At 42.5% G+C, this 22,441-nt stretch overlaps 1 protein-coding gene across 2 annotated transcripts in view; it reads left to right on the top strand.

The window, feature by feature from the left end:
* RCOR1 (REST corepressor 1) overlaps positions 1-22,441 on the top strand; it is a 666,190-nt gene that overhangs the window by 65,406 nt on the left and 578,343 nt on the right. The window lies entirely within an intron of this gene.

Raw genomic sequence — 22,441 nt, 5'->3', positions numbered from 1 at the left:
AGTTTGGGGAGAAAAACAGAACCCAGACTGTGTAGCATGTAAACCGCAGACACTCAGGCTTTAACACTATCTTTTTATTTTATTTTTTCTTCATACAGTCCTCAATCCTTCTTTCTTCACTCTTTATCTTACTTTCATTTTCTCCATTGTTTGTTCTTTTCCTTCATTTTCTTTGTGTCTTGTATCACTTTGCCTCTACTTCCTGTCTTCGAAATAGGTCTGGCCAGGTGCAGGACAATCTTTTTATTTTTAACTGCTATGTCTTGCATTTCTTCCCTGTAAGTGGCAATATATTTGAAAAATAAACATATTTCTTCTCTGTCGTTCTGTATATTTGAATATTCCTGGCATATTTGGAAAGTGCAGTGCAGAAAAATTGAAAAGGGGAAAACATCGAAACATTATTATATTTCAATGTCCTGAGAGCTAATGTTAGACAAAACTGTAGTTGTAGCGTCTGTATAAATATTGTGACATGCCTTGTGACCTTAGGTATTAAGTACTAGGCCTGTAAAAACTGACTACTCTACTAAGATAGTGTAGTATTGTCGTAGTATCAACTGATGAGAGATTAAAGAACACTTCACCAAAACTGCCCTATCAACTGTTGGAGATTTGAAAGTGAAAAATGACAGTGCTGGCTAGGGAGTCATACTTAGTGATTGCTTTTTGTGTACTTGATTTTTCATATGAGCAAGATCGAATTGAGACACTTGATGATCTTCACATTGAAGTAAGAAATCTGTTCCCACGTCTTAGATAAAAAATGTAGTCACGTTTTCTCACCTAAATAGGAAAATATGGATGTTGGGTGTTTCCAAGGGTTTCTTTTTTCAATCTGGCTCTTGCATACAGTTAAAGCTGATTTTATTTTTAAAGATTTAATCAGTTATTTCTCAGATAGCCTATATGTGACTACAGATGGTCACATGATGCTAAAATTCACAGCTTTTACTGCACCCGCTTTTTCAATTTTTGGGGAGGGGATTTGGAGGTTCCTCTTTCCTGCATTTATTGTAGTATGTGTCTTGTCCTCGAGCTAAGCTTCATTGGCCTCTAAACTTGTTGTCCAGTTGAGATGGTCTCCCCTGTAGTGAGCTGTTTTCCTTAGAAGAAAAAGCTTATCACGTGTTCACACAACAACCTGATTTTCTTTCTGGAAATGGAACAGCACTTTACTTGAGCCTCATTGTTAAGGTTTATTTCTGTGGCTTCTGTGACTGTGCAGTAGGGAAGTCAGTTTCCACCTCCAGTCCACATGAACAGTTTTGTGGCTACAGATCTATTATACATCTTCATCGATTTATTTTTTTCTTTTTAACAATTTATTTGTAGGAGAGAAAATGTATCCCCTTTGAGATGCGATACATCACTATGACATTTAGTGCATTCAACTCCGACATGCAATGCATTCAACCCCCTGAAGGCCTATAGGAAACCAACAGAGCCGTGTGTTAAAATAGTAAATAAATGTGTATATTAGTACAAGGTACGTTGGTTGATTACAAAAAAACAACAATCTCGTAGTTGGAGAGACCTAGAAAATGAAACCCGGGACTAAATGTGGGTGTAGGAAGGAGCGGGTTCACCATTCTTCGGTATGTGGTTAAAAAAAGGGTATATTCTCAGATTACTAGGTTTTAAAGTGTCTGACTGAACACCACTGGTGTAAAATATGAAGAGATTTTGAGCAACCCATCTGGACAACTGCAGCTCGATATAAAAATGAGAGAACTCTGGATGTACCACCATAGCTTCATATATTTTGCAGTTCAACTTCTTGCGTTGAATGGCTACGCAGAAAACATGTCCATGGGGCAAACTCTGTGAAGGCAGAGCACTATCAGAATACCTTTTACCTACCAAAGCCTGTCTTGCACTTTTTCTTTAATTGACATAGTTCCAGCAAGGGAAGGTGTACAATTCAAGAGTAATAACCTTCAAAGACACAAATTGGCAAAGCCAGTAGGTCTCCCCTATGCAAGAGCTATTGCCTTTGCCAATGTGTTTTAGCCATGTTGTTCACCAGCGTGGCTGCTGTTCAGTATGAATATTAGTGGCATAGAGGAGAGTGGAGTGGAGTGTCGTACAGTGGAATGTCTAAGAGTGTCATGTATTGGAGTTGGGTAGGGTGGCACACACTGCAGTGGCATAGAGTAGATTTCATCTGCGTAGAGTGGCATAGAGATCGTCGGCAAGAGTGGCATAGAGATTGGCATATAGTGGAGTGGCATAGAAATCATTGGTGTAGAGTGGCATAGAGATCATCGGCATAGAGTTGTATGGAGGTCATTGGCGTAGAGTTCATCGGCATAGAGTGTAGTGGCATGTTCAGGGAATATATTTTCCCCAGACCTTGTGTTGGGTACTCTAGTTTGACGTGACCGAACAGAATGAAAATCCAGTTTGGGCAGCAGCAATCTGTGTCGGAACAAGAAGTGATCCGTTTGTATGGCTAATGAACTGACATAACTGCTGCAAGAGCCAGTGATGCTAGTGCGTAAAGCATGCGAGAGGCTCACTTAAGTCTGTATTCTCCAAGTGGATACAGAACCATTGTTTTGCTCAGATCTGACTGTGACCAATGCATTCCACATTTCGCAATTCGAGATGAGCTTAAACACAACATTGGTTAAGTGATTACCGTTAAGTCCGATCCCTTTGACGAGTTTTTCGTGTACCCGACATATACGCTTTCTGAAAAGAAATGCATGTAAAAAAATAAAAGATGAATTATAATGGCCTTCTGTTTAGCTAACACGAAACGTCGAAACGGAGTTGGCCGCTAGATGGCAGACCACCAACGGGGACAACAGGCACTTTATCATAACTGCTTCATTCAAGTCAGAGGAACACCGAAGTGAATTTCACCCCTTCCTTCATACTTACGGGATTACAATATGAGGTGAAAAGTGTCATTTTTCGGACTTAATAAAAAAGGGCACATTGTTAGCACGTTCACGCAAGTTGCCGAGCTACCATTTCACCACAATGAACCCCCCCCCCCCCCCCCGGCTTCCTTGCCTCAATGTGTTCCCGCCTTAGCCTTATTTTCTGCATGACTCTAAATGCCAACGGTCGAACGAGAAGAAATGGGCCATACAATACATGTAAACAGTGACCGGCACAAGTTTAATAGATTAACACGTTTACAAAAAAAAGAATATAAATATATACATTTTCCCCGTACTTCAACCGGGAGCACATGGAGGCCTATAGCAATGCAAGATTTTGCAAATCTGTAGAAAATGGCTTTCTCTAAAATAAATGGGATTTCTTCTACACGTTGACGTCTTGCCGACACAGTGGTCCATACCATGGGTCAGTCTTAGCCATATACAGGTAATTGAACTTTTTGGGTTTATAGGGTAGTTTGCATGTGATATCGTAGCTCCGTGGGCGTGGGAGGTCCTAAAGCATTTAAATGATTTTTGGTCAAGCGAACTCTTTGAAATAAAGAGACTCCGCCTAAAAGAAGAATTATAATTAGCCAAATAAGTGAAAGGACATTTGCTTGAAAACACCACGAAGTTTAACTTATTTAAACTAAAAAGTAGAGTTTGAAGTTTTGAAAAATAGGTCGACCTTTAAGAATTTCTGAAGCTACTTCATCCCATCATGTCCGGCAGGCGCAGACATGTATTTAATGGTTAGGACACGTAGTGGGCGGCTGCCTGATCACTCAGGTTTGAAAGGCGGTATCAGGCAGATCGGGGACCTGAAAGTAGAGGCATTCAACGCAGGGTGAATAACAGACTGGAGAGCTTCACGTGGAAAGTACCATATAGACACTTCCTTGAAGATTGCAAAATGTAAATGTTTTCAGGGCCTTTCATGGGCATTGGAGGGAAAGAGACCCAGAGTGGAGAAGAGTAGACTGGAATGCACTGCTGAAATCACAGCACGATTTGACCACTGACTATTTGGAAAAGCAGGGGCAAATGGCATTATGGGGCTGACAGGAACAAGAAAAGCTCCAAGAATGGGACTGGGTGACTGGCGTTCTGCAACTCAGGAGGTCCCCTGTGGATTAGCATAATGCCAGCTTGTCGTAGTTGGACTCTCGCTCCTAGGTGAGACTGCTGGTTTAGGGATGACAGCACTTTTGTTGGTAGGCGCCTAGGCCACTCCTACAACAAGTCGCAACTGTCTGCCAACCTTTCCAGCTCACAAGCAGTTCCTCACCAAAAACCCAAACAGCGAAAAGTAATTTCTGGCAGCCTTACGCATGGACTCTAGAGTGTGACATCTCAGTGGAGTCGTGGTGGAACGGAAGGTATTCTTTTCTCATGTTAGCTATAAGTTTCAAGTTTATTTATTATGTTACAGAACTCGGGTGGAGGTCCCCATAAAAAAATAATGCATGTTTATAAAAAATCATAGTGAAAAAGGATTAAACTTTAGTAAACAAGTTGATTAAACTAGTACAATGTTAAAAACACTAAAAATAGTTAACTCTAGCACAAAACCATTTCATTAGGCGGGATGAGGAGGGCTTGTAATAAATTGGAAGCAGTACTAAAAGAAAAAGTAAAACAGATAGAGCACAGCCACCTGCAGCCATGGAGCAATAATGCAGGGCAGATTAAAACAAGATGTTTCAAATCTTGGACATGGCAAAGATTACAAATAGCAGAGGAACCAAACCATCTGGCTTGTAATGTATTAAGGGGAAGCTGCCCCTGTCGCAGCAGGAGCCAGAATCTTCTCACCTCATGAGACATGAGGTAGGGCTGTGTGACCCTTGGCCTTAAGGAATCGGTTATTATGTGAGAACTCTTCCTGTGTGCGCAGACCTGGCTGTCCTGGCAGAAACTCGCCACCCAGGTTGCTTTCCTGAGTGTGGATTTGAGCAGTGCTAGAGAGAGAGTAAAAATTGCAGAAGGATCGAATTGTAGATGATCCGTGGGATATAGAAAATTCCTGCAGATGGTATATTTTGCTCTATGACCAGCTAATATTTCTTTTTTTTAGCAGTGACCGCAAAGAGGTGTCACTGCACGTCATCAGGTTAAACATCCAGCAAATTACCGCAGCCAGGCCTTGACTAAAAGAACTGCACAAGCCCAACTCAAGTCTTAATATTGGTGCCGAAAAGATGGAGTTTACAGTTAAAATATTCCTTAAGACATGTCCCTCGAGTTTATTGAGAAAGATCCATTTTGATACCGCGATATACTCTATACCATACAGTAGAGACGGAGGTATCTTCACCCGATAAACCTTTAAGAGGTGTTTAAAGTGCCTTCTGCCTGTTGCCCTATATAAGGCATTCAGACCGTTAGCGTGGGATGGGGCCTTCCTTTGATTGTGCTCTCTGTCTTTAAGGCTCCCACAGACGATTTTACCCAAAAAGGCCTAAGATGTTACTCTTTTGAGGTGTTGAGCTCCCAAGGTCCAGCAAAAATTGCTGTACTTAAGTCTTTTATTCCTATGAAAGCACAACACTTTGCTTTTAGAGCAATTTATCTTTAAAAAGTGGGCTTCAGTGTATTGTTCAAGGGCTTGAAGACTATTACTAAGCCCCTTTGGGGTGCGATCTAAAATGATGGTCATCTGCATGAAGTTGACAACATAATGGTCTACCTCCTAATTTAGGGGCAAAACCCTCAAACTGGTGTAAATGCGCAGGTAAGTCCGAAAGATACAGGGAAAATAACAATGGTGCCAACATACATCAGAGTTTTAGGCCGTTTTTGGTTGGAATGGCATGAGATAGACCTCATTCACCCCCTAGCAAAACTCTGCACCAGGTGGAGGAGTGAAAGACTACCACAAGGTCAAAGAATACCGGGCATGCCTGGTCTTAGGAGCTTCCTCATAACAAGACACAATCTACCTTATCAAATGCTGTGGAGAAGTCTGCAAAGGCTGCGTAGATCACTTCCCCCCTCTGAGAGACATATTTTTCGTTAATTACTTGCAGAACAGAGATATTGTCAATTGTGCGATGATTTCTCCTGAACTCTGACTGCTCCAAGGGGAAAATTTTATACATTTCTGCCCAGTCATTAATCTGTGACAACAAAAAGTTGATAAAGATTTTTCCAACCGCATCCAAAAGGGCAATCTGGCGGTAATTCCTACGGCAACTTTGATCCCCTTTTTTGAAACAAAGGGACAACGATGATACCCTTCCAGGGTTGAGGCACATTCCTGGCTTTGTAGCAATGTTGATACACTGGGAATAAAATCCTACACCAGGAGGATATGTCATGTTTTATTTATTGTATTGGGATTTCATCTGGGCCCATTGTGGCTGAACTACGCATTCCTCTTATAGCTGCCCCAATTTCTTTTAGAGTGGGATTTGAATAAGAGGAATTGAATCTGGTTTGGGGGAGTTCCACTGTGGTCCCATAAGAAGCATAAAGGTCAGATAGAAAAGCAGACCAGCTTAATTAGTTGATGGATATTGAGAGGGGCCTGGTTCTTGTACCACACCCCTCTGCAATCCGAGACCAAAACCGCCTAGTGTGGCCGGAAGCGGCTGCTTCTCTTACTGCAACCCAGAATCTATTTGTAGCATCCTTTTTTAGGCGCACTCTTAACCTCCTTCTCCTTCCTTTTAAGATGTCTAGCTGGGATTGCCTCACAGATGTATGATCCCTATACTGTTTATGAATAAGAGCATTAATTTCTCTATTCAATAATAGTAGGGAGCGGGATTTTGCTTTACGATTATTCTGGGGCTTCTGGTGGGGGATTGAAACAACTAGTTGCATAAAAACAGAAACTCCCCATTACTTTTCCTACCTAGCTGCCAAGATCATTCAGGGTACTTTCTAGGATACCTTTGAGCCCCTTGAAACTACCTGGGGACCAATATGTTCTTTCAGTTTTGACATTAAACTGGGGGTTTTGCCCTGCTAAACGGCATGAATCAGCAGATTGCACCTTTAAGTCGAGAGAGACAACTAAAATATTATGATCACTAACGTGTAAAGCACGTTTTTTAAAGAGTTTTGACACGGAGAGCCGGAGTGAAAAATCAGTGACCAAAGGTCTATTTATTTTTGCTGCAGCGAAGAGGACAGATTTACAACTGGCATCCCTGGCCCGAAGTAAAGTGTGCTAGCATGGAGCGTTTAACATTGATATTTATACGTAAATAATGATACACGTCATGCAGATATTTTTAGGAGGTAATCAGTTTCCACACACCGGTTCCATTCCCTGCTTTGTCCTCGACTCCCTTCTGCAGCTGCCTGACTTCCTACATTCTTGAGACCCTTCAAAGGATTGCATGGTTCAAAGGTATAGATAATAGCCTTTCCTTCCCCAAAATACAACAGCCGAGGTCGGTTAGTTATTTTTACCACATGATTATAATGAGTAACGTGCCCCAGCTAGGGAAAGAAACAAGCTGCAAGCCCATGGTGTGGAGCCAGGCTTATTTTACTTAAACAAATATACATAAAATAACATATGTGATAGGCAGTGCGTTCAGAGAGAGAGAACTCAAACTACATGTGTTAAAGGAAAAGGAGCAATACAAAATGGATTCTTACAAAGGGTAGTCTGTAATACTATTATATCCTTTAACAAAGAAAAAGACTGATAGCTTGATACCATATTGTCCAGGATTGCAGCACCCTTGTGTGATTTATGTGTAAAATGAGCTGGGGAGTCAGATGGGAGTCTACCGTTAGCAACAATACAATCATTCTCTTTCAGATACTCGAGAAAGAGCTTCCCACGCTTATCCGGCCTTATTTTGTGAGGGAAAATACAAGGTCGTCCAAATGCTTCCTCCTTTTCCTCATCGCAAAAGGAAGCAAGCCCTAGGTTAGAAGTCTTACAATTTAGATCTCCTACTGTAATGATTTGGTTTCCTGGATCCCTGTCGCAAGGCTCCTTGATGTAATAAAATACCTTGACTAAAAGATTATTAAAAGGGACGCCGGACGGGGGGGTGGGGGGAGGGGAGGGGGCATAAGAGTTAATCAATGTAAGGGAGGTTACCTTGTCTCCAACTCCAATGCAGTGCAAAGTTACAGCTAAAAACAAGTTACTGTGGTCTCTAAAACATTCATGCTGCCAATGCAGCCTATTCGACAACAAACATGCAACCCCTCCCTTGGCTTGACCCCTTGTTGAGGGGGAGGCCTTGCAGCAAAAAGTGTAATAATTTTTTAACTGCAACTCCCCGATAGACCAGGTGTCTTGGAGGCAAGTTATACCAGGATTTAAGGAGTTCAGAAAGTGATTTTTTCCCCTTTAGACTTTACACCTGCCACTTTCCAAGATAATAACTCTCAGCCACACACAGGCAATAAAGAAGATGCAAGATAGTTTTTAATATACTTATTGAAAAGGCTGCAATCTACGGTAAAATGCATGAGCTGCAATGATTAGGATAATGCATAATAAAAGAAGCATGATTGTAAAGATGAGTCATGAATACAAAGACCTCCACCATATTGCAATAAACATGAAATATAAACTATCTAGCATAGAGAACCTAATCCCTAACCTAACAAGAGCTAGGTGTGATAAACCTAATCTGCCAGTACCATGTCCATGAGAAGCGCACCCCAAACCTTGTTACCTGGGAATGAGTTCTAGGTCCGACTCAGTGGTAATACGAAGGCTAGGTCTGCATCAAGAGGCCATGCAGCATAGATGGTGTCGATAGCATCTGGTAGGAATCCCTCTGATTATCCAGTCTGTGTGAGATGTATTTGTACAGATCTTGTAGGACCCCCTGACGCAGGTAGGTTCACAAGCAATAGATAAGTGGCAGGCTTGCGGCGGCATTTATGTAAACAATTCCCATCAAAAGTACATTATGTTCCTGTCCCATGTAAGTGGGAAAGGGGCATGATGTGAATACCTATGTACATCACTTAGTTTTGGTGCTGATAGTGACACCTTCACAGTGGCACTGATAACTAAATCAAAACATTGTTCTAACTCTAAACAAAGGCAGCCATCTTAAAAGAAATAATACAATAGGCTAAGACAGAGCAGGCTAAGCAGGTTAAAAGTCACTTGGTGACTGGAGAACAGGCCTGCAAGCCAGACTGCTAAGCTAAACTCCTTGGACCCATTAAAACTAACAGGATCTGCAACCTCTGGGTGCCTACCCCCAAAAACTCCAAAGGCATGGGTTGTTGCATGACCCAGGTGACTGTGGCTGCCAAAGGATTCCCCACTGATTCTTGGCCACACCCCTACTTAACCTCTCACCTTCCATTTTCCTTCACACTACAGACTCTACTGGCCAATTATATGGCTGACAGCCTAGTGGTCTTCCCACTTTGCCCTCCATCTTCTGGCTACCCTCTCATAACAAGAGCCCATTTTCCTCAACCCATCTTTCGTTTCGCTCCCTAAACAAGGTCTGAAGCCTCACGCAGTATCTCATTATGGGTGCTAGAGGCACTCTCCCGGTTTGGGTGTTGGTTGGGGGAACGGAGTGGATTCCTCTCATCTCAACCACCTTCAGTAGGATTTGTTAGACTACTAAATACAGAGACCAATATGATCATAAACCTTCAAAGTTGAGTTTTTTATCTAGGGCTGGCTACTTACCTGATTGTAAAGTCTGTTAAGATTAAGTATATCTTAATAAAAAAAAAAAAAAAACACTCACTGAGAGTGATTGTTGGAGCACCTGAGAAAGAAGTGTAATAACACTTCACTTTGAAAGGAAAAAAAAGCTCTCAATCACCACTTCAATATACCTCTGGCTGATCTAAAAGGAAGACTTACTGCGTATTCATTTAATCCATGATGAAGAATCAGGATCACAGAATTAGGATAACAGAAATCTGTGATCTGTTATTTTCATAAACTGAACATAACAATCTCAGCCCTCGAACTAGGCAAGTCAAATGAAACACCACACTAAAGACAAAATAGTTAAACTGCAGAGCTCAATAAGTTCCACAGAGAGAATCGGCCCATGTCCAAGAACTGGAGTATTAACACAATCCACTGTGCTGTGTACATAGATGGCGAATCAACATAAATCTGCTGTCCAACATAATTCAGCAGAATAAACCGAGGAGTCTGAGGCATACATACCTTAGGGCTAATGAAAGAACAGATGCTATCAAATCTCTAATTTCTTACAAAAGCAATTTGCAAATGTCTTGAAACATGCAAAACCATTTAGGTCTGTAAATAAAACAATGAAAGCCTATTCTAACCATTAGGTTTTGAGAACATTCAGTAAGGCAGACATTTAGGATGATTCTGTAGACATTCAGGGCATCAAAAAAAATTCCAACGACTATACGTTTGTGGACTGGAACATGGAATTTCAAAGAGCAGTAAGTGATGCTTGCACAACTTACCAGCCAACATAACTGCTAGGGAAAAAGTAAGTTTAACCAGAAATCTAAGCACTTTTCTACAGATCTAATCATGCTGCAGATGAAATGATTCAGACTGGATGAGTAAATCTGGACAGAATCATGTAGACAAGTCTTCCTTTATTGGAGGTTGAGAGATCAATGCTGACCGTTAACTCAATCAGGTCCTTCTTTAGGTTGCAGCCTTCAAGGCTGCATAGCTGTCTTGCTTGCAAAAGATCTCTTAGGCACTTTCAGACAGTTGACCTAGAAATACATTCAGCTCGTTTGATTACCATTGGTTTTGTGATTTGTAACTCACACTTTGTGGCTTTTCATTTGCTGTCTTTATTTGCATTAGGCACTCCAGGTTCAGTATGTCCCTCACGTAGCCTAAACCATGTTTTCTGTATTATTCCACAAACTCGCTTTCCGTTAACAGGCCTTTAAATCTTGCTATCACCTCACATTTGCTGTGCATTCAAAGATCATGGTCAAATGTAAGGCGCTGTCTTCTAGGGGCACTTGTTTACTTTTCTTTCGCGGAGTCCAAAGTGAGAGGATTTATGTGACAAACTGACTACATACTGAGGGTAAGAAGAGTTATTTTTTTTATTTTATTTTTTTCTAGCACACAACAAAATTTAAATGAACTGTGTAAGTATTTCAGAATATGTCAGCGTTATAAACACACAAAGGAAGCACATTTGTTATTTCTGAAGTGTATTGGAACCAAATGCTTTAATATGATCAAAACGAATCATTAAACAAGCTGATGCAATTTTCACACATTTAAGTCTATGCACTGCATAGTTTTATTGGTAAAGCTGTATGTGCAGCTGTAATGGTCATTTCAATTGCAAATGTATTGTTTGTAATGCCAGTGTGCTACCACACCCATGAATACACCACTCCACTCTGCACCGCTTTACCCTATGCCAATTCACTGTATGCCACTCTATTCTATTCTGCACTACTCTACGCCACTGCACCCCGATGCACTCTGAGCCTATGAACTCTACGCCAGTGAACTGTACGCTGATGAACTCTATGCCACTATGCATATGAAGTCTACGCCATTGCACTCTACGCCGATGAACTGTATGCCACTGTACGCTGATGAACTCTACGCCACTCTGCCACCATACGCCAATGAATTATATGCTGATGAACTCCATGCTGATTAACCCAACGGCACCCTACGCCGATGAGCCTTGCGTCACTGTATGCCACACCACTGTAGGCTGATGAAATCTACGCCACTGCATTCTACACCAATGAACTCTGCCACTCTACGCTGATGAACTCAAAATGTGTTCCCTGAACATTAATGTTAGCATAAAGGGAACTACATGCTTAGTGTGGGATAGCTATACGCTTTCTACTAGGACCTAATCAATGGTAGTTACCCTGTAGCACACACATCCTGCAGGAGGCATAAAGTGGAAATAGGAAGTGGCTTCAAGTGTGAGAGACAAAAACGGGCACCAGGCGACGTAAAGAACTGTAGTTCGGCTGAATAGCGCATGGCCAGATTCAGGTAACTGGGCATTTGCTGGGTAGCATTTTTTTATCCCAGTTTCTGATAGCTACTTCTAACTGCAGATTCCTCACCTTGTGACTATTCAGTCCCCCAGGTGTCAGACTGGATCTGGAAACTTTATAGCAGTACTCCCCTCTAGTAGGTGGCACTGTGCAGCTCTTTGCCAGCCTCATTCTGCTCCGGAAGAGACATACAAGTTGTATACAACTGCCACCCATGCAGGTTGATGTTAGTTCCTTTCTTTAGGCACCTACAGAAGCAAACCCAGAGCTTCTCCTTGGTGTTCAGGACCTATTTTTTCCTCAGAAGAAACGACCAGTGTGCAAGGGAAATTGTCACCAGATCACAGGGTTTAAACCATGTAGGGAGAACCGATTTCTGTGACAGACCCTTAGTCTGTTTTTTTGTTTCTGTTTTCTGTGCATTCACACTAGTGCCACAGGATTTGCAGGCTGTTATGCTCTGACTGTCCCAGCAGAATCCATGTTGACTGAGGTCACACCTGGCTCCAACCAGCATGCAACTAACAAACAGTCCTTACAATTTGTACACTTAGCTCTTTCCATGCAGTAGGGTCCAAACTTTAGCGTTTTCTGCACTGACTTGGACAATATCAATTTGAATGAAAGGGATGATTATAATCCCGTAATATGATTAGGAAAATTGGTATGATGAACTCCCAAGATGCCAGTGGTCTGGATACTTCTACAGATACTGTCATCTTGTCTTCCCCTGACCTTGCTACATAGGAAAGCACCTCCTTTGCAGTTATTTGAAGGGCAGCAGAAGTCGTGGATCAACAGCTCCCTACTGTGGAGGTAAAAACAAATATTTTGACTGAGGTACTTTAACCAGGTCAGGCCCCCACAGAGTCCTAACACAGTTTAATAAGTACCATTTTTTAGGGTCGAGCCTGCGTTGCTTGCGCATACGTTTCGCAGCAAGACTCTTTAGTGTTCAGAAAAGGGCTCGGAGCCCTGTCAACTTCACATCAGTGTTTTTATTTGGTTCGTGGGCTTGCCTAATAAAACCTGCTTGCATTCATTAGTCGAAGGCACGCATACGTCATGCCTTTTCCGGTGGCTAGCCCTCCTCGAGCGCAGCGACTAAGTACAGAAAACATGCGAGGCTCGCTGTTTTCCATCGGGCTCGTGGACTTCTTTTTCTCTAATTTACGAGCGCGATCTCGCTTGGCAGAAGTCGAGCACTTTACATAGTTAATTGCACTTTTTCGGGTTACTTATATAAATGCACTTTTGCCCTATAGCGTTGTAAACTCCTAACCCGACTTTTCACCTATCAGCTCTAACATGAGCAAACGCGAGACCCGTTGCATTGCAAATGCTTGTTATATCCTTTTGGGTACTTGGGTCCTACTTTCGAGTAAGTAGGTTGCTCGTCGCTGTCATCCTGCGCCAGGGGTTCATCGCTCCATAAACAACACCCAGCACCAGAGAGTTAGGTGGTACAGACGTCCATCAGTTAAGTCCGTCCTAATGCTGTCATACCTCTTAGCGTGATCATGAGTAAAAAGGAGATAGAGACATTTGGTAAGAATGTTCTCCTCTATGAGCCTCATTATGAGATCAGTGAACACCAGCTGTCTTCTGGGCTGCTACTGTCATGCCCTTTGGGACACGTGGCACAATTTTTATTGGCTGTTCTGGACAACATTTGAGATTCCTCTACTCAAGCTATACCAGGTAGTTATGCAGTGAAATTCATACTACTTCCTTGCTTGGACACAACTGACTGCTTAGGTCGAGCAACTGGCTCCAGAGTAGCACTTTAGTCACAGCACATTCCTTGGGTCTTTCACCCCTCACCAAAAGATTATGCCAAAAATTTCTCCCTGTCCGTGGCTATGTTTGGGGTTTCTAGTTTCACCAGCATTAGATCCCTCCATCAGCTTAGCCGATTTTAAGCCATTTCATGGCTGAAGCCGTGGTTCTCAGTGACAAAACCCAGGACAGCAGGAACAACGTGCATCTCAGCCACCCTGGTACCCCTCCCCCACCCTCTCTGGCATCAGCAGCTTCTAAACTGTCTTAATATTCCCTTGTTGATATACAGCCACCCTATTTAAGGAAGAATCCGATATTCCCTCTAAGGATGGCAGGTCATCACTTCAGGCAAGTGTCTCCTCCACATTGTAATTTGAGGCTGTGTCCTTCCATCTCTTTATACACTGCCGCACCTTACAACACCATTAGGGCAGTTGACGGACGACTATCTGTCTGTCTTGCAGCAGCAAGTGTAGGCCCTTTTGGCAAAAGAGGTCCATAGAGGTGGAGTTCTGTCCTCGAACATAGGAACTGGTTGTTACTCCTAGTGCTTCCTTGTGCTGAAGAAAGACTGAGGCCTTTATTCTATTTTGGATCTTCACTCTCTCAATGCCTTCCTGCGAAAGGACAAATTTAAGATGCTCATGCTATCCTGGTCCTGTCTGCCCAAATCACAGACTGGATGGTGGCATTGGACCTGCTGGACACTTAGTTTACAGGTGCTACCTGTGATTCACAAGGGTCATAGGCACTTTTAGTTAAGTGCTCCCTTTTGGCTTTACCAGTGACATTCTGTTCACTAAAGTGATGGCAAGGGGTTTTGCAGCACACCTATAAAGGTCAGGTGTACCAGTCTTCCTCTACCTCGACAGCTAGCTGGTGGTGGTAGGCTCTCCCTAGGCAGTAGTCAACCACCTCTAAATGACGGTGAACTTCCTAACATTGTTAGTTGAAGTTCATCTTTATTTGCATAATTAATTAAAACCATTGCAATAAAACAACCAGAATTTAAGACTGAAATATAAAACACCTATTAATTAGTACGTGAATATATAAAAACATATCGAGCATTTGGCTTTTTTTTCTATTTCTATTTAGTAGTTCCTAAAGCTCAGCATGTCACATTGGATACCCATTCTAAGCAGGATGGTGGTCCTTACTTCACCGGCCCAGAGTTGAGATTGTTTAAAAATAACAGACCAAGGGTGCATGCATACATACTGCCTTGATCAGGCTGATTAAACCAAAGTGTTATGGCGGCCTGTGTAGATTCCTGTTAGCCAAAGTAAGAAATATTACCAGCTGCGAGTTAAGCTGTGGATCACCGGGGTCAAGGTAAGCTAGCACGGCTTGTCTCCTTGTACCTGCTTCCCTTTCATTAAGTACGTTTTTCAAAAGTGATTTCCTTTCCATTGAATGCTTTTCACAGGTGCAAAGCAAATGCAGTATATCTTCAATACCCCTGCCGCACAGGTGACACGGTCTGATCTCTCAGCCAGGAAGGTAAGTTGAAGGCACAAGTTATTAGCCCCACTCGGTACAGCAAAAATTGCTCTTTGCTATATCTCGAGAGATCCAAGCCAAGGTAGGTCTGCGGCACCAGAGCATAATAAGAGTTTAATGTCATCCAGGAATGGGCCCTCCCTGAAAAGGATGCCTTATCTTCTACCAAAGATTGATGCTTGATGTATTTCTGGACCACTTTTTTCAAGAGGAGGTGGCTGGTGAAAGTCTCCTATAGTTGGATAAGCCCTGTCACAGTCATGGACTTGATGAGGTATACTCTGGCGGGGAGAATGCCTTCTGCTGGAACTCCTGCCCTTTTCTGCAGCCCATGCCAACAGGTGTTCTAGCAGGATTCTTGCAAAGTACTTTGCCTTGTTGTTACTGAGGGTGATTAAGCTGTAATTTTTTGGCAGCAACATGTCCCCGCTTTTCAAGATAGGTGATATGATAGATCCCCTCCAGGAAGAAAGAATTATGCAAGAGAGTCCAATTTCAATGTAGAGGGGCTCCATTACTTCATCCCAGAAGGCCATGTTGTGTTTGAGGATAGAAAGAGATATGCAGTTTGGTCCTGGGCTCCTTCTCTTCTGCCTTTGGCAATCTCACGTATGATTAAATTTGTCCTATTAGGGCTCAACTTGGTAATTGCTGTCAAAGGAAGGGGCAGTTGTGCAAGAGCATATCAATCCTATGGTTAATAATGCTTGACCAGCTTTTACCTGGTGGGGATAGTTAAAATGATCTCCGATGTCTTTCCCAGACATCTTCCGATATGTGATGCCACAGTGCGTTGGATGTATAAGCTTGCTTATTGTTCCACAGAATCGCGCTTTTGCAATTTTTGCCATCTGCAAATAATTTGGCACGTCTCATCTTCGCATGACCTGTTAATTGACCACTTCAGCTTCAACAGTGTCCTTTTTTGATGTCTTAGGGCATCTTGAGGGTCACAGTCATCCGGTGTACGCCGAAGACGCCTTAGGGTACTATTTATTATTTTTTTGAGGACTTGCCTTGGGCTCTCTTAAATGCTATTCGTTAAGGTTCACTATAAACATGCCAACGTCACACCGACTCCTTTGCAGATGAACCAGTTCATCAGGCCTATTACTGATACAGTACGTGTGCGACGGAACAGAGTCCAGGTTGTTCAGGCTCAGTCCTTTATCTCAGTTCAGATGACTCTAAGGCTCCTGGGATTGTTGGCCTTCTGCCAAGCATAACTGGTGGCACATGCAGGCTCTGCAGTGGCACCTCAAATCCCGCTGAACACAACATCAGGGGAATCTGTCAGATTTGATTGCAGATTTCAGAGGAGACTGCAAAAAAACCTGCACTGGAGTTTACTGGAACCCGATTGGGTAGGTGGCAGACACTGCTTCTTAAACCCCCTGCCCCAAAGAGCTGACTGTGGTCACTGATGCATCACCTTAGGGTTATGGATGCAATCTGAGTGAGGTGGAGATTCTGAGCCCTCTGGTTTCTGGTGAACAAATTGTTGGAGTTCAGGGTGATTCACTTGACTTTGAAGGCCTTCCTGCCCACCATCAGAGAAAGGCTGGAACAAAAGCTCACTGGCAACATCGATAGTGGTACTGCAACAAGCAGGGGAGAGAGATCCTTGAGCCTTGTGTCTGGAAGTTGTTCGCCTTTGGAAGTGGTGGTACCACCAAGGAATTTCTCTGGTATTAAACTACCGGGTGACAGTCTCTAAATGTCAGTCTGGACAAACTTAGCCGTTGACGCTTACTGCATCACAAATGGCAGTTCAATGGAAAGGTGGCACAGAGGTTCTTCTGTCAGTGGGTAAAAACCTGGTGATCTTTTCACCACCACTGAGGGCACACAAGCGTCAGCACTTTTGCATGTTGGAGTTTCCAAGGTCTGTCTGTCTCTCTCTCTCTCTCTCTCTCTCTCTCTCTCTTCTCTTTCTCTTTCTCTTTCTCTTTCTCTTTCTCTTTCTCTTTCTCTTTCTCTTTCTCTCTCTCTCTCTCTCTCTCTCTCTCTCTCTCTCTCTCTCTCTCTCTCTTTCTTTTTCTCTCTCTCTCTCTTTCTCTCTCTCTCTCTCTTTCTCTCTCTCTCTCTTTCTCTTTCTCTCTCTCTTTCTCTCTCTCTTTCTCTTTCTCTCTTTCTCTCTTTCTCTCTTTCTCTCTCTTTCTCTCTCTTTCTCTCTCTTTCTCTCTCTTTCTCTCTCTTTCTCTCTCTTTCTCTCTCTTTCTCTCTCTTTCTCTCTCTTTCTCTCTCTTTCTCCCCCCCCCGGCTGTTGCTGTCGGAGGATCTTCTGCTGCAGCGGCTGGGAGTATTCATTTTCCATCTTCATGAGTGAAGATATACCGGCAGCAGTTGACCTCCTTCAGCCTGCCTCCTGAGAAGCCCCTCATCTTAGCAGTGAGGTGTCCTTCAAAATCTGTGGATGCCAGGCATTGGGATACATTTGTTGGTGGGTATGGCACTCAACACATCAACCACTACAAGCCAAGTTGTTTGAATTTTGTTTTTGTTTTGTCCCTGGCTCAGCAAGGACTTGCCTTGAGCACTCTTAAATGCTATTTGTGAGGGTCTTTCTGCTTTTTTCAGACACCGGATCAGCATTGTTTATTTAAAACTCAGATTTGGTTGAGAATTTTTTACAAAGTTTGAGCCCTTTGTTTCCACTAAAATGCTTTGTGATACCACAGCGACACTTGAACTTATCACATTTTTGGTGTGCACCCCTTTTGAGCCATTGCCCAGTTGTCCCCGGACACTTGACATTGAAAAGTGCCTTTCTTATTGCTGTAACAATGGCTATGCGTGTAACCAAGCTGCAGGCTCTGTTAACCCGCCTTATACAACATTTTCCCAGTTAAGAAGGTGTTGAAGGCCTCGTTTGTTGAAACCTGTCATTCCATTTCATGTCGAACTATCACCCTTTTGGCATTCTTTGCTCCCATCTCAACCCTGTAAGGAGGAAGTGAGACTTCTTTGCTTTTTTTGGTCCCTAAAAGAACACTAAAATGTTAAATAGATCGCACCAAAGAACGTGGGGTGGATGATCAGTTTTTTGTAAGACTCTCTGAAGTGAAAGGCAATGCAAAAACAAACTATCCCCAGATGGTTTGCTGTCTGCATCAAGATCTGCTACGCACTGGCAAATGGTAAATAAGCAACCTCTGGTAGGTAACAAGCTCCTTCCACTAGCTCTACAGCTGCTACTACTCCGCTAACACACAGATTTCCCTTCCTGGACATTTGTCAGGCAACTACGTGGACATTGGTACACATGTTCAAGAAACACTACTGCCTTGACAGTCCGGTCTCAGGGACATGTTCCCCACTAGGTCCTTCAGGACATTTTCGTATAAGCTAGTTCACACCACGACCACCTAGAGAGGTATCAATTCCCAGTGTGAAGAATCTATAGGTAGAATTATCCTATATACATTAGAGAGCCCTACTCTGCTATATGGGCTGCGTGTGCTACTTCACCCAAATAAGTGAAACATGCTTATTTGTACATGTAGAACCCTCACTCACCAGGGTTACCCCTTGGTGGCTTGCTTTATCTTTGGGTTTCGTGACGTTCCACTAGATAATAGGGCGTGCCGCAAACAGTGAATTACACAGGAGCACTGTATTAAGTGAGAAATTGAAAAAATAGGAGTGGGGGGTGGGGTTAATAACTTTAGGAGTATCTGGCTGGTAACTACTGCAGTTTTAATAAATGCTCCAGTCGGTATGAATAAAAATTGGAAGTTCTTAGGAATGTAAATACCTCTTCCCTGTCCTTTCATCTGGACTGAAAAGTTTAACCCCCTGGACCCACTCCTTTTTTGTTCTATGAATTTTGCTCAGTGCACTCCAGTCACACACACACACCATACACTCAATAAACTGTTTGTCACCTACTTGGTGTTAATATTCCATTGCTTGTGTAGTAACAACACTGAATAGTGCTCCATAGGTCAATGGATGTGAAGTGAGCCTTTAGTCATTAACCTGAGCCAGGCAGGGACCTTAATGTTAGTATGACTGGAGGTGCACCTTGCGTCTGTGGACCTATGGAGCACTGTTAAGTGTTACTACATAAGCAATGGAATAGTAACACCAAATAGATGACAAACAGTTTATTGGTACTCCTTGTGCATCACTCTAGTGCATTGTGCTCATTAACCTGAGCCAGACGGGGAACTTAATGTTAGTATGACTCCAACCTACAGCTTAAAACCCTTTCTTTTATTAACCCTAAATTACTATTATTTCCACTTTGATTAAGGGCACTAAGCCTCAAATAAGAGAGGGGCAATGTGAAAAAGGCTTAGAAAATCTTCCAAAGCCTGTATGCTTACAGGTGACCCAGTTATTGAACAGGATCTAGGGGAAACTTCAACATTGGGCATACTCCACAGCTTTTCACACTTCAGCACTCACTAATCAACTGGGGGTAGCCATGCTTATTAACTTTCTCTTTGTGGTCGCTGAGTCCAGGGTGGACAAGGAGAGTCTGTATCTAATTTTGAATGGGCATTGCAAGACCACCAAACCATTTTAGCCATGGTCTAAGCCCTTAACACATCTCAGGATACTTATCTAGTACAATGTCGGTGAGACTTGGAAAGAGTAGCAATGGGGAGGGTGGGGCAAACTATCCTCACTGGGGACTTCACTGAGGTATGGGACCCCTAGAAGCACAGAGGTGGTAGTTGGGACATAGAAATGCATTCTCCAAGATGTTAAAGAAAACTCTTAGTTGAGTCTGCAAGACTTGTGGTGTGGTATAGATAGTATAAATTCATGCTACACATACTATTCTGATGTGCATCAGACTGCACCCACATTGAATACATAATGGTTAGCACTGAGCTTTTAGCCGGAGTCCACTCTGCAGATATTGGTGTGAATGCTGTTTCTGATCATGCCCAAGTCACTATCCGTTTCAACTTAGGGGCTAGAGATCCCTGTTTAGGTTGGCTCCTTCACCCATCCTTGTTGAGGGACCCATTAGTGTGATGAAATAGGCAAACTTATGGACAAATACTTTACTCTGAATGAAGGTGGATAGATTTAATTGAGGGGAGTCTAGGACACCTTTAGGGTGGTGATTAGAGGCTACTTCATAACAGCCATGGCCAGCCAGCAATGCCTCTGGAAACAAGATGTCCAGGAACTCTAGCAGGAAATGTGAACATTGGCACAAGAGAGGACTCGAGGCCCCCATGTTACAGATCGCACACAAGTTGATTGCGACCAGAGGCCAGCTAGGTATGCATTACACTAAAAAGGCAGAACTCTTACACGTGAAGAAAAGAGCTTACATCACTGGGCATAAGGTGGGCGCTCAATTGGCCAGGATGCTGCCAGGCAAACTGGAAAGGAAATACATAAGAGACCACAACCTCCACTGACCGGAAATTGGTAGAAGATGTAGAGCATGTTGACAAATTCCACCTCTTCCTATCCAACTTGTACTCAGATAAAGCTTGCTCTAAAACGTAACAGAGTATTTAGAAAATATGGTTTCCTAAATTACTTATATTTAAAAGAAGGCTTTAGAACTAATACCTTACAGTTGGAAGAGGTAAGGTGGTCAATTAGAGCATTAAAACTCAACAGGCATAAACTGTTTCAGGGCCCAATTTTATAAAATGTTTGCGAACAAACTAGCACCCAAGTTGATACCTCTGTTCACCTGGGCTGAGGTAAGAACTTCAGTAGGGGAGGAGATTATTTTGGTCCTTCCCGAATCGGGTACGAATACCCTGTGCCTCCTACCACCCATAACACTTTTGAATATTGATGTGAAGCTCTATACGAAAATGTTGGCTACTCGTCTCACTGAGATTCTCCCTGAGCTTGTTTCATCTTGATAAGAATAGGTTTGTGGAGGCGTGTCAGACACGCAATAATATTAGAGCTTTTATCTACCTGGTCAACATTAAACATTTAACCACAGATGACTAACCATTTTCCTGTGATGCTAAAGGAGACCCTTCTCGAAGAGACAAAAACAACAGGAAGCTGAAGACTTCAATCAGGGGCATTTTTTAAAACGTTTGTAGGAAGGAATTTGAATTCGCAATAGTCATCTTCTTCCAAAATTAAGCTTGCACATTGTAAGTGGCCTTCATAGTAGTTATCAGAGTTAATTTGCATATATAAATATGTGGTAGTATGAAAGTCGAGCCACACATGGTTAGGTGCACTAGAAACATGACTTTGAGAACATGAACAGAGACACTAATACACTGGGAGGCTGTTGCTGTTACAAAACCCAGAATAAACTAGTGAGTACTGAGAGGAGGCAGATGTGGAGATCAGTTTTATGGGCACATGCGTAGAAGGGAGCTAAACTTCAGCATCCAACAAGAACTGTGGCTAACAGTACAAATAGGTACAAAGAGGGCTAAACCGTATACACCTTCAATGAAATTCTGGAAGAATTTGTGACATTCTGTGCAGCCCTATACCTATCACAATTACCATCTGTAGAGATTACAAATGACTACTTAGAAAGGGACACACTAAAATGGCTTTAAAGAATAGATAAAAAAAACCACCAAGGAGCTCCCATAAGTATAGCTGAAATTAAGGGAGCAGTCAAGGGAAGGAATTGTGACCGTGCAGTATCTCGGGGGAAGGGTGGGGGAGAACTTTAGAATTTTACAAGGAGTTCATTGATATATGAACTGTCCACAAATTGCAACTTTATGAAGACACAACAATCATTGGAATGTATTCAACCTCTTTGAGATACACAATTGTAATTATGGTATCAAAACCAGATAAACATCTGGAGAAATGTGGTTAACTGTTTTCTTGAATTCTGTTAAAGTATTTGCTTCCATTGATTAGGATTTTCACTTCACTGTACTGTCTAGAACGAGAGGATGTTTGAATTTATGAGAGGGACTAAATTGTTGTGAGAATCCTGCAGTTGCAGTCGTGGCTTAGCAAACATACAAGAATAAGGCCAATGACACTACTCTAGCTATATTTCTATATTTTAGACTGAAAGGCACTTTTACAAAAATGCATCAATTTTTCCAGCAGGACCCAGTTGAGATGTCTGGACGATAGGATGATTAACGCGTCTTCACCATCAATTTTAGCGACGCAGATAGTGTTCTCAAATACTTGTTTCAGTGCCAACAAATAAGAGGAAAGTATGGGAGATTGGGAAAGAGACCTGGTCGTTAGATTATTGATACTCAATGGCCATTTTGCTGTCTCAAAACAAAATGAATCTCACTACATGGAATATCTAGAATGATATGACTACATCCATGGCAGTTACTTTGTATGCTTCACAAGGGCTTAGGGAAGTTGAT

This window comes from Pleurodeles waltl, chromosome 9 (assembly GCF_031143425.1).
Source record: "Pleurodeles waltl isolate 20211129_DDA chromosome 9, aPleWal1.hap1.20221129, whole genome shotgun sequence".
Lineage (NCBI taxonomy): Eukaryota > Metazoa > Chordata > Amphibia > Caudata > Salamandridae > Pleurodeles > Pleurodeles waltl.
This window is presented reverse-complemented; position numbering and strand designations above follow the sequence as displayed.